This window comes from Varanus komodoensis, unplaced genomic scaffold (assembly GCF_004798865.1).
Source record: "Varanus komodoensis strain SLA01 unplaced genomic scaffold, ASM479886v1 scaffold54, whole genome shotgun sequence".
In the NCBI taxonomy this organism is placed as follows: Eukaryota; Metazoa; Chordata; class Lepidosauria; order Squamata; family Varanidae; genus Varanus; species Varanus komodoensis.
In genome coordinates this window covers 2,729,562-2,743,370 of record NW_025336142.1, presented here as the reverse complement: position 1 = coordinate 2,743,370, position 13,809 = coordinate 2,729,562, and positions in this window count along the sequence as shown.

Sequence of the window (13,809 nt, the reverse complement as noted above, 5' to 3'; positions counted from 1 at the left end):
TTGGCTTTCGTGCCTTTGTACTTCAGGGTGTAGAGGGAGGGAAGCAACATACATCAACAACTGACAAAAAAGATATCAGCTGCTTTAGAAAGCATCCGGAAAAATCAGAGTTTTCAAAAGGTTGTATTTAATCAGTGAAATATTACTTCCCTTCCAATGTAGGAGAATGAAATACTTGTCCATGTTCAGTAAAAAAGCTCTAAATACTGGGCTGTTTGCAAAGATTTGTAAACATTATTTAGATAAATAGCATGCTGCTTGCTCCTAAATGGTAGTTTGCCTTAATAGCACTGATGTTGCAAGGGTTATGGAAACGGCGGAAAGTACTTTCGCTTTGCCATCAAAGGCACAGAATAAAGAAAGTTGCATGGCCAATACTAATTTTAAGCTGGTGGCAAGCTGTGGGGTAGGGAGGAGTATTTTAACTTTAAATATATAGCAGGAAACATTAATCTAAATCCCCACTGCGTTTGTATCCCACCAATTCCCAGGGCTGAATTTAGAAGGCTTTGCGAATCACAGCAGTGCCCGTGTCTTTTGAGCCTGCTTATTTGGCTGGGGAATGACAGCTTAATTCACACAGAGCTAGTAAATGTGCTTGGCCTGCATTCCTTCAGGCTACAGGTAGTGTTTGCATGCATCTTGGAGGGCACACAGGGCCAAATATTCCTCCAGGTACATGTGGATCACACACAGTTTTTGGCCACACATCCTTCCCCTGCCACCTGGAGAGAGGTGTTTTCTGTAATTCATTTCATTCAGAGCCCACCTTCACACCAGGACTGGCGTTCGAGGTGGCTAACAATGCAACGCAGCTTAAAACAAATGCTTTATTTTAAAAATAGCACACATGCATTACAAACAGCAATGAAAGGTAAAGCACTGACCAAGTAAAACTTCATTAGCGACAGACCAGTCTATATAACCAATGCTGGCCTGGATGTAAGAAAAATTAGTATTTGTCTGCCAGGAAAGGGAAACAGCTTCTCTCTGCAGGATGCTCTGGAACCTGGTGCAGCCACGGACAAGGCTCTTCTGGTGTCCACATCAAACACACACCTTTCATCAACTGAACACAAACCAGCTGGGAGAAATCAGACATCCTGGTGTGAAGTTCTGTACAGCTTTAAGGCTCATAACCAGTTCTTTGAATCATGCCCTGAAATAGACGGATGGAATGGAGGTGACAAGTGAGAACCATGGAGAGAGCACCTCTGTAATCCAAACCAGGTGTTTGCTGGTTCCATGGAAAAGCAAGCGCACAGACATGCCATTCAATAGTCTGAAACAGAACAACCCAGAAAGAGATCTAGCTGCTTTAGCTAAATCTCTCAAGGACAGCTTCCAAGTAAGCAGCCAGAAGATGCTGCTGTTCATATGATGCAACAAACAAAAAACCTTTTAGTTTGACATATTAACATATCAACAGGCAGTGTGGTGCAGTGATTAGAGCATTGGGCTGAGGGTGCAGGAGATGTAGCTTCTAGTCCCTCCCTACTCAGCACTGATATACACTGGGCAACTCTGGACCGGCCATGGTCTCTTGGCCTAACCTGCCTCACAGAGTTGTTGTTGTGAAGTTAAGACAGGATAGAAGAGTAGAATTGTACAAACCACCTTGTGTTCCTTGGAAGGAGAAAAAGAAGGGAGGATATAAAGGTTTTTAAAAATAAAATACGGTGTGAAGGACTTTCCATGTTCACTCAAGCCCCCCAGGTGCCTGCCCATCTCGGTTGCTGAAGGGCTCTTCCCTCCAGCCCTCTCCATACGTGTGCATGAGAGAAACAAGAGGCCTGCTTTTGGATAGGAAGAATACTATTTAAAAATGGGAATACAAACAACAGATTTAAGAAATGCCTTCAAGGGAACGACGACAATAGTCATACAACAAAGGCAGAGCTTATCCCGACTCCAATAGCTAGACTTCTGTTAATTTCTTCCCTGTGCCACAATATTATTTAAATTGGCTGCTACAAACATAATTACATTCCAAGCAGGGAGCCGTGGGAATCATCTTTTCCCCTCAGCTCTGGTGCAAATTCCATAACCTGCAGCGTGCATTTCCGAGCGGCCCCTTTGGCAGTGCCATTCTGCTAGAGCGCGCCCAGCGCCTCCCCACTAGACCGGGCGACGCCGGACTGAGTGACCATGTGGCGCTTCCAGCCGGCAGGCCCCCTTCTAACTCATTCCAGGGAGCTTCCGCGAAGCGGCTTTGACTGCGATCAGTTTGGACACCCCTGTCAGAGGCCAGTCAATGACGATGCGTATCAGAAGAGTCAGAAGTTTACAGCCTGTAATAAAAACCGAGCGAAAGTCATGCCAGCCACCCTCTGGTGGTCTGAGTGGGACTCGAGGCAACCCATGATTTGTAGGCTCCATTACATCCCAAATGCTTTTTGTATCTAGCCCTTGGCAGGGTGTCAAGGACGAGACATAATCAGTCTTCCGAGATCACTCTTGAAATGCCGTGCCCTCTGCTCCCTCCAGGTGACTAATTTTTTCTCCCGTGTTGTCAGGGCCTGTTGATGAAAACTGACGACTTCCAAGGCCCTGTGACAAGTGCAGCATCCCAATGCATGGGGAGAAATGATTTTGGGCAGGCGGGACTCACAGAACTCTCCCTGAGTGATGGATGAGCTGCATGCTTGGCAAACAAATGCTCTCCCATGCTCCAGGAAAAGTTACCCCAAGAGTTAAAGGGATATTAAGGAGAAGAACTGCAGAACTAAAGGGACCCGTCCTGGAAAGAGGGATAGGCCTTAACCCCACACGCTGGAGAAGGGATTCAAAATGTCTCTGCACTCATGGAGATGTTGTCCTCTTTTGATCCCCCGGGGGGAGGTGACATTTGGGAGCAAATGGCCCGGGGCAGGCTTCATTCACCTGCCAAGGCATCTGTTTTTCTCCAAACTGAGACTATCCATGCTTATGTGAGGACGAGGAAAACCACCCTGCACAGCTGCACTGCTTGGGCTCCCACAACAGAGGCAGAGAACCCCGCGCTGTTTCCATGGTGCGCAGATTGTTGCCTGAACTTACCGGTCAGACAACCATGCAGCTGCAGTACCCCCTCTTTCCTTCCACTCTCAACATGTGCCCTGGCAGCCTCCTTGGGTGAAATTCCCATCCATTCCCTAACTCCAGCAGTCTTCTTCCGCCTGATACGAGGCATTTCTGCAGTGAGTTCCCCCTTCCCCTTTCCCTTCCCCTCCCATGTGTTCCTGCTTGTCTATGATACTTCCCAGCTGCTCAACACCCTACAGGGATGTGCATTAGAGGGAAGTAAACAGTTTTGCCACAATTTCCTCCTCCATGTATTTCAACACTGGCTCCCTCTTTCCAAAAGCAAAGCTGGAGATGGCCATAGCACTTGGCCAATGGGAACAGAGCATGCAATGATGCATATGCTGCTAGGGAGCTGAGAGCTGCAAGCATCGGAGGCTAGAAGTGACCTTTTTCCTTCCCCTTCCTCTATTCATTAACACTGAAGGTCGAGGGCAGGGGGAAAGCACCTCTCTACTCTTCCTGTAGCTACCCATGTTTTTGTCTGTCACACGTTTCCTCGGAAGTCCAGCAGAGCTCCATGCAGAGTGTGTTCCCTTACAAGGCTGTCTAGGATCGCAGCTGAAGCAGCATTCACTTTGGATCGACGTGAGTAGATCTCTGAGTCCATGGAAGCCACTTCCTTGCAAACCCCCTATATTAGTCCTTCTTCAGCCTTTCCCCATCTTAATCCACACTCAAAGCAGTAAAGGCTGCACTTTTTGAAAACACTTTCACATATGAACCCACACAAGACACGTGATTTCAAAATGGAGACCCGATTCTGTCCTCACCACGAATCCGTGCATTTCAAGTACAGCAGACCTACAGTGAGAGCATGAAAATGATGTGAAAATCGATTGCACAAACGCAAAGCAGAATTCACACAGCAACCGCTGTTAAGATGCCATTTCAGTTTTAATACAAGTTTTAATCCTTTGTATAAATAATATATGCTGCATGATAAAACACCACTAACACACAGGAGTTTCACATGTTTGGTGTCACTTTAAAATAGAAACCTGTGTCGTTGCTGTCAGATGGAGATTAGAAATGAACATCCCTGCTTGCAACAGAGGGACTTGTATGCAAACATGGAGCAGGTTAAGCCCCTGCAAATGGAATGGCTGGTTTCTTCTTAGACTTCATCTTTCATGTTTTATGTTTCTTCAGGATGTGAGCATCTTTTTGAATATTTCAACATGGTGGCTACAAGGTGGGGAGTGCTCAGCTCCACACACATTTTTAAGTGGTATTATCCATCTCTCCCTTTTTTTGCTCTGGTCTCTTGGCAGAGCAGCAGAGCAGCAGAGGCAGAGGCTGGGAGAGAGGGCTGAGTGGCCAGGGGACTGGCGAAGGCAAGGGAGGCGCTGGGAGGGGAGCAGGGGGCCAGGAGCAGCGGAGAGGAAGGGCGTCATCCCTTGTCTGCGTCCCTTAGCTGTGGCCCGGGCTGCCCAGGGACTCCCTTCCCTGGGACGCCAGGTTTTTTTTTTATCATTGCTTTGTTTTTCTTTCTTTGTTGTCTTTCTTTGTTGTCTCTCTTTCTTTCTTTTTGGTTTTTTATTTTTGTTTTTGTTTTTTTTGTATTTTTGGTGCTGCACTGTGCTTTGCTTTGTTTTTCCTCCAATTTAAATTTTATTTTATCCTTTTGTGTGTGTGTGGGTTTTTGTCTGGGAGAACTGGATGAGTGACAGGTACTGCAGGACAGACAAGGCATGGGACCAATGTAGGGTCTTGGAAGTTCCCAATGGCAGACTAGGAGATGGCCTTGGTGGGAGTCACAGGTGTTGCGGTCCGCTGCGACAGCTGCGACATGTTTGCCCTTCTCCCCCAGGAGAGGCAGGGTTACTCTTCTAGAAGTGTGGCTTCTAGATCAAGAGAGGTATTACTACTACTCCATATGACTCTGGTGCGCCCGCAACTGGAGTATTGTGCTCAGTTTTGGGCCCCTCATTACAGAAAGGATATAGCCGGGTTAGAGTCAGTGCAGCATAGGGCCACAAGATTGGTGGCCGGTTTGCAGGGGATGCCGTATGAGGTGAGACGGAGGGAACTGGGTCTCTTCAGCCTGGAGAAGAGGAGACTCCAAGGGGATCTGTTGGTGACATACAGGTACGTGAGGGGGTGTCACACGGAGGTGGGTAGAGACCTGTTCTCCCCTGCAGAGGAAGGCAGGACGCGCTCCAACGGAGCAAAGCTCAGGGAACCCAGATTCCATTTGGATGCCAGGAAGCACTTCCTGACAGTCAGGACCCCGAGGGTGTGGAATGGGCTTCCATGGGAGGTTGTTGAGGCCCCATCAGTGCGGGTGCTGAAGGATAGGCTGGACATGCACATGGTGGGCATGTCGTGAGCGGAGCCGGCTGGTGCTGGAGGTCAGACTAGATGGCCTGGGAGACCCCTTCTGACTCATTCTGTTTCTATGTTTCTGTGTTTCTATCTCAAAGCCATTCCCCTGCAAAAATAAATATATATTGCAGTTGGCTGTTTCTGCTCAAAGAAAACCAGGCAATGATTCCATTTGATCTGTTTCCTTTTGCATTTAAATTCAGATCCAAACACAGCAAGAAATGATGCCTGGAATGCTTCCCCTATCATATACACCGATAAAATTTCCAATGTCCCCTCCCTTAGTTATCCCCTTAAGAGAGCAAAGATTCTTCAGAGGTCTGGTGTCAAAGGGCTGGGGAAATGTTGGGGACCCTCTAACATCTTCCCCCAACCTTGGTGCTGTCAGCTCACATCTTCCCACATTCCTGCATTCAGAGAGAGAACGGCCCAAGATATTGATCAGCAGTTCCAAGGTCCATCCTAAGATAGCAGATGCTTAATAGATATTGGATCAGGGGGACCTAATGGGACCTAACTCCAGACTGGGGGCGGGGGCGAACTCCAGGGGGACCTAACTCCAGTCCAGCCCCTGACGAATCCAATGGCATGGAGTGTTTCTTATTTGCTCTTTTATGACACACTTAAGTTGAAAACCTTGGGCAGGGGACGTAGGTGGGAGGAGAAATGGAACTACCTGGAAAAGGAGGAGGTAGCACATTGCTGTATGAAAAGTGAACAAGAAAAGCACTGTGCGCCACAACGCTTTGCTGCAAGGGGTGACTCATGCCTTCTGGAACCCAACGCTCGTCCATCCACTGGATGAATGATGGAAAGAATAGAAGCCACAGGAGCACTGGTTACCACCACCTTTCCCTTTGCCAAAGGTAGCTCATGAGCATGGCTGCCGTGGTCACCTGCTCTGTTCCTCACTCACCAGACTAGTCTCTGGTCAAATGTATGGATGGTGGTTTCAATGATGGTGAGAATCAGCTGTTGTCACAAGAACATATTGCACAAGGACTTTCCAAAATTGAGACCCATGTCCATCTTCACGAAAAGGAGCATGCCATCGTGGGGCCCTGATCACACAGGGCCCCATGTGTGTGCAAAGGTCATCAGCTAACACTTGTCAGTATTGATAATAAGTCTCCTGACGAGATGCGCCATGGGAGGATGCACTTTACATACATCAAGGGTATATTAGCTGTGTAACACAGATGGAGTCTTGAAAGAATAGATTTTATTATAGAACATGTGAAATTATGAAATGCTTATGTGCATTTATTTCTAAATATGAATGCCTTGGATACAGAATGGTGAAGTTGAGCATATTAGCATAATTAATCCTGGATGGACAGGTGTCACATGCATGGATTGTAGAAACTGGACAAGGGAGGCCGGGAAGTTATGATAGTGCAGTAAGGGACTGTGAAGGACATGAGGGATGTGGCAGGCAATGCTTGAGACCCATATGTGATGGAAAATATAAGGACATAAGGCAGAGTTCATTGAGAGGAAGTGGCAGACTTGGAGGGTTGTCAGTTTCGAAGATTGTCCATGTCTGAGGTCAAATTAGGGCTCAGGAAGCGTTTTAATGGGAAGTCCTGGAAACTCCTCCTTGTAAACAGTTTATTTAAAATGTAAGATATCCAGAGTCAGTAATGTCACTTTGACTACCACGTATACTACAACAACTAATATATTCAATAAATAATAATTGACTCTACTCATAGATACTCCACACATACTACGCAAATCAACAATACTTAATTCTATGACTCAATAGCTACATATATAATTCTACAGTGACACCATTGCATTAACTTAGGCCATATTACCAAACAAAGCATTTAGTAAGTAACAGAAGAGTATATAAATAATTAAATAAAATTTACTTAACCATATAAAAAAGCATCAGAACACTATAGACTATCAATATAATAAAACCATAAACCTATACTGTAGTATACATTACTATACTGCAAACTTCACACTGAATCTAAAGCTAATGTTCCACCTTCTTATTGTTACTCATTATTAGACAAATACTTTAGCCACCTAATGAGAAGGAAGGACTTCCTGAAGAAGAGCCTAATGCTGGAAACAATAGATGGCAAAAGAAGAAGGGGACGGCAGAGGACGAGGTGGCTGGATGGAGTCACTGAAGCAGTCGGCGTGAGATTAAGTGGACTCCAGGGGATGGTGAAGGACAGGAAGGCCTGGAGGAATGTTGTCCATGGGGTCACGATGGGTCGGACATGACTCCGCAACTAACAACAACAACAATTAGACAAATTAAATTGATTGACATGCATGTTGTGTTTAAACCTGATATAACTTTTATGCAGAGCCCAACTTTCATTTTAAAAAATTTCTTACCATTTTCTGGTAATTTAACATCACTGTTTATGCATGTGTCAAAGTACTGATAAGCAAATTTCAAATCAAGGAATATCTTCATCTCTTCATTTATTAGTGGACTATATCCAGAGCAATCAATGCATTTTGTGGCATCTTCCGAGACTCAAATTCTTGCGTTTCCGCTAACAGCATCACTGAACCCAGCACTGGAACAATAGTATAGTAAATCTTTCCTTCCAAAGTGTATGTTATTATGCTATTTTTAACATATGCTGACATATTTTGGTGGAAATTTCTCTTGGCTATGTACATTGCCGTTAGCACTGATCACAAGAACATAAGAAAAGCCATTTTGCAATGATCAGCATTCAGTTCATTGCATCAAGAATGTGCACAGATAATATTGTAATGAATTAATTCAAATTTATATCTTTGACAGGGATATTTTTTCAGTGCCACATTTATCTTATTGGAATTCTCTGGGCAATACCAATGAATATTGACTCCAATTTGGTTTTGTTTAACCCACACCAATGCATGGCTTCCCAGCATGCCACAAAACCCTCCCTCACTCTCACAGTGCAAAGACATAAATCAGCAATTGGTAAATTTCTCACAACCCATTTCTACATTGTTCTTTAATTCTCCTAGAAGCTTTTGAAGCCCAGAGAGTGTGATCCTGTTTCCATGCAAACAGCAAAACCCAGCCTCAGCCCAGTACTTCTGGAGACACAAGGAGTTAATTTCCTGAAGTCACATGCACATGGTGGGCATGTCGTGAGCAGAGCTGTCTGGAGCCGGGGGTCAGACTAGATGGCCTGGGAGGCCCCTTCTGACTCACTGTTTCTGTGTTTCTATTTCTTAAAAGAGGGTGAAGCCCTGCACAGATCAAGTTGCATCAGTGGGCATTGCCGTGTTCCTGATATGAGACAGTCTGACCAGAACCTATGACATCATTCCTTCCCCAGCCAAGACACCAGCCAGCACTCCGGGTTATCCTGAGTAGCTCGGATGGACTTATCGATGCTGACTCGCTGTCAAACATCGTCAGACTCACTGGCCTATGTGCAGGATGGGGTGAAGGTAATCTGAGCAAAATAGCATTTATGCATTTGCAAGACAGTCTCCAAGTGGAGTCTCAGTATAAAGCCTTGTATGTCAAAGGCCATCATGGGGGCTTGACAGAATCCTTGGGCAATTGTGATGTGTTAATTTGCTCCTGCATAACAAAATCTATAGCCTCTACCCATTAGTGTGCTCCTTGTAGTCTAACAGAACCTTGCTCCTGACAGTGTGGTTGCGTCTGTAGTCCAGTAAAACAACTCATGAACAATCCACAGTTCTGGATTTACATGTAATGGCAGCCCATGGTTTAAAGTAGTCTTCTATTCCCAGGCATTTTATGGCATATAATGGGTTATGTTAGTGGTTTTAATGAGGTCTAGTTCATTGATAATGCTTTAGACATTAAACTGTTTCATATGTTTGTATATGTGAATTTTTAAGCTGTTTAAATTTGTATGTTGGAGTTTGTATTTGCATTCTTTATATGGTATATATTTTTGTATTTTGACTAACTATTGTGAACTGCCCCAAGAACTTCAGCTATCAGGTAGTATAGAAATTAGACAAACAACTAAATGAATAACCCAGAATTCAACAGCCCATGGGTTCAATAAGCCACGGGTTAGTGTTATGTGTGAACCAGGTAACCCTTTGGAGCAAGGCTGTGCCACTTGAGCTGCATCCTTCTGGCAATTCTGAACCAGGGATGCACTAGTAAGCATGTAATTTGTAAACGTCTCCAACCTCTGTTGTACCCACCCACCCCAATTCTGGGAGAAGATGCCAGCATCTCTCATACAGAAGGAAATTGGCACTCCTCAAAGAGGGAGAAACAAGCCCGTGCACGTCCGAAGGCTTCATACTAGCAGATGTGGAAATAAAGCATGGAGTCACACATTTTGTAAGACTCTTGTCTAAAATAACAATGCAGCAACAAATGCAGAGTGGAAAAGGGGAACTGAAGAAAGAGGGCAGGAGGGGAGAGAATGGTGCTAACTACAGGCTGGCAGGCTGAGCTAAGTGACTATTTTCACAGAAAGAAAACCTGCTGGAGAGGCTGCTCCTGAAACAAAGGGAAGAAAAGAAAATCTCAGGTGCTAAATTCTCAAGCCAGTGGGGTGAGGATTTAGGTTAATTCTTACTCAAACCAGTGAGGTTAGAGTACCATGGACACGAGCTAGCATGCTTGCACTGGCAGCACTTCAGGAATCAAAATTTTACTTTATTGCATTTTGTTTTACTTCATTTTGCCAAGGCTCTGGATTGCCCAGTTTAGAATTTATCTTGGGCAATGTGGATGCAGCTATGACTTGGCAACCAGAGAAGCATCAGCAAGATGATGCTTATCCTTCTAAAAGTACTGTGAAGACTGTCACAAAGAGGACGGTCAAGATCTCTTCCTGCTGGTGCCAGAGTCTAGGACACAGAATAATCAAGTCAAGTTGTGGCAACCCAGATTCAGGCTGGACATCAGGAAAAGTTTCCTTTCTGTCAGAGAAATACGACAGGGGAACCAGCTGCCTGAAGAGGTGGTGGCCTCTCCCACACTAGAGACATTCAAAAAGAAACTGGAGAGCCCTCTGCGTGGGATGGTGTGACTTGGGTCCTGCAACAGCGGGAGGTTGCCCCAAAGGCCCCTTCCAACTCTACTATTCTATGTTCTCTATGATTTCTATAAAGATCTGCGGCTTGTGTGTTTTGCATACCATCAGGTTTCCTTCCTGATGGTTAGATTAGCGGGGAGGCTAGTGAGTGCAAATGTCAGCTGCCTGCACTTTGCTGACCCTACAGCCTTGCCCTGCCAACCTTCCAGCACAAAGTAGAAATTCTAGGGGTCGGGTGTGCATGGTGTATTTCACAGTCAACACTGCAAGTGAACACCTTGTTAGCAACTCTGTGGATGAAGTGCTACACTGTAAAGACAGGTGCTGGCCATTTTTAGTGGCTTCCTCTGAACACCATGGACAAAGATAACATACTGCAAGCTAAGACAGAGTCAAAGGGGGAATGAAATTGGCCCTAAGCCCAGACACTGGCTTTAGCTAGGACAATGGGCTGAGTTTCTCTCTGCTCTTTCATTTGGAAATCTCTCTTTTGCGCTTTCCCATTGATTAATGGCTGCCATTCCCTCCTTTGGGAGGAACTGAAAGGCTGCACTGAGGGCCAAGTTAAACATGGTGTTTAATAATGCCAACATGGGATTTCCTCTCTATGTATATAGAGCTTCTAATGCACAATGTCTTCAGGGCAAGAGCAGAAGAAAGGGCTAGAAATCCCTTATTTTCCCCAACCACTGCTCTTTGCATTTTTTAAAATTGTGTGCTCTAACTGAAAAGATGCTTTTAATGTGATATCTACTTTGGCTCATAAAGCAACTGCTGCAGAATGTGCCCTTTAGCATCTCTGCATTGTATAAATCAGGGCTGGGCAACTTGTAGGGTCCAGATAGTGTTAGATTTTATCTATCATCTTCCTTGACCATTTGCCATGCTGAATGGGGCCAATGGAAGTTGCATCCAACACCTAGAAGGCCTTAGGTTATCCATTTTTGCTTTAAGTCCTTCCTCCAAACATGTTTCAGATGGACATCTGGGAGAGGGAGATCCCCCACCCCCTGAGCAGGGGGTTGGACATGATGGCCCTCAGGCCCCTCCAAAGTCTACTGTTCTGCAGTCTATGATTCTTTGCCCCACCCATCCTAAGGACAAGTAAAACGGAGAAGTACACCAGCAACGTCTCCACTGCTGGTCATGTCTGTGGACTCCAATGTTAAATGCAGCTCTGAGGCAATCAAGTTGTCGGTAAGTTTTGTCACACAGAATTCGAATGGGAGCACCAGATGCCTCCCTCAGGTTCATTACAGAATGGTGGAACGTGTGCATTCACAGCAGCCAAATGCCTCTATTGTCCTCCTTGGTTCAAGGTGTTCTGAAATTTCAATAAACATCCTTTCATTCATGTCCCTGGGTTGGGTGTGGGCAACCTGTGGCCCCCTGGTGTCTTGCCTTACAGCTCTTATCAGCCCCAGCCAGTAAACCTGAGCTTGGATCCAAACACCGGGATGGCCACACCTTGTCAGCCCATGTCTTCGTTGCACATTGCATGCGATGCTTGGATTTAGCCACGACATGCCAATGAATGTGGAATGTGTCTAACATTTTTCAAGTCCGGATGAGCAGTCTTTCTTGCATTTTCTTCTTATGCCCACCCCACAAGGATGCCTCCCACCCCATGAGGTTTCAGCTCCCGTTAGGTTACATTACCATACTAGTTCCAGTACTGCAATAGGGACCAGAATGGCCTGTGCTCACATCTCGCCGGACAGTCTTGCAAGGCAGCCAACTCTCACCATCAGCTCAGTCCCTTCCATCTGCAATATGGATAGTGATTCCCTTCAAGGGGATGACACATCTCCAGTGCCGGTATGGATTACTAAGATCCTGTAGGCAAAGCATTTTATGCATGCAAATACATGGCTGTACTAAAGACATGATTCAGCTACAGTTAAAATCCCATTTATTTCAGTGAGAAAGTGATTCCTTCTGTGCTCATACCCACATTGAAACAAGTACTTAGGAGAGCTTAACTGTGGTTGGATGACTGTGAAGATGGCAATTGCTTCTCTAAGGAAATCCCTGCTAGCTTTGCATTGTGACTGGAAGACCTTTGCAATCTTTGCCCTTTGCAACCCGCACCCCAACCCACCATCCCTCAACAACTCTCTCCAAAGCCAGGTGCTCAGAGATCCTTCCAAAAACTGGGTCATGTGCCACATCGTTTGTGCCTCCACTTGTTCTGCAGATTAGCGCCACAGAAGATTATGGAAGTCTCGCATTTGATCATCAGCTAAACCTGAGGCGCTCAATCCCAGTTACTGTTTTAAGATGTTGTTTACACTGTCTGTGTTTGTAAATTGAAGATGAAGCCATATGTCAGCATTTGCCTTAATGTGCCCCTGGAGGCAGTCTGCCCAACTCAATCCAAAACATCTCCAAACATCCGCCCGCCCATTCTATTTCCAGCAATTATTTGCACAGCGGTGGGCTTTGTGCTTATTTTACATAGCTTGCCTTTTGCATGCTGCACGTATTTTTGGTATACAAACGCACACTAGCTAATTTTGGCATGCGTTTTTGCTTTGCATGCCAACATTTAATTGGGGCCAATGTTGGGTTGTTTTGATCCTGATACCCAATCCAGAATTGTGCCTGCCTTGCTTCTGAAAAGGCCAAGGAGGAAGACCTTCCTTCAGCAGGAAGCTCAACTTGCAGCTCATGACAAGGTTCTGGGATGCCGCTGTATTGAATTCCTGCCAGAACATACTTGCAGAACACAGTCTTTGACTTCACCTTTTCATCGGAGACCATCTGTTCACAAATACGCACTGCTCCAAGCTTCTGTTTCTGGGACCCCCGGCCAATGGATGAAAAGCTTTCCCAAGATGGGGCACATCATGTCCACCAACACTGCTCTCTCATTCTGGGCTTTTAATGATCCTGCCCATCATTCCCAGGGTGCCCCATTTATGAGTGCAGCTCGGCCTTCCCGGTCTTCTGCCTCCAGGCGGTTCACACTGAGAGTCCGTCATCCCAGCCAGCTCGAGCCAGTGGTCAGTGGCGATGAGGCTGCAGGCCAACACATTTGGAGGAAGCCAAGTTTGGGAAAGCTGCAGTTGATGTTGTCTTTGACTGTGTGAACACAGTCTTTGACTGTGTGAAGTCCACCCCTCAGTTCTGGGCAGGTTGTCTGTGTTGATTTCTTCTGAGCAAGGAGCAGTGGTTCCACAGAAGGCTTTCCCCATGACTGAATGACCACGCAGGGGGAAATGTGTACACTGCATGTCCTTCTGTTATATTGCTATTGAAGACGCGGGGCCTTTCTCAGACAAGCAAACCAAGAGCACCTCAGTTGAAGCCCTTGAATCAGCAGATCACATCCTGTGAACCATACAGGCCTCTTCCGCATCTGAAAACTCCAGAAATTCAGGCTCTCTCATTCAGAACGGGTGCC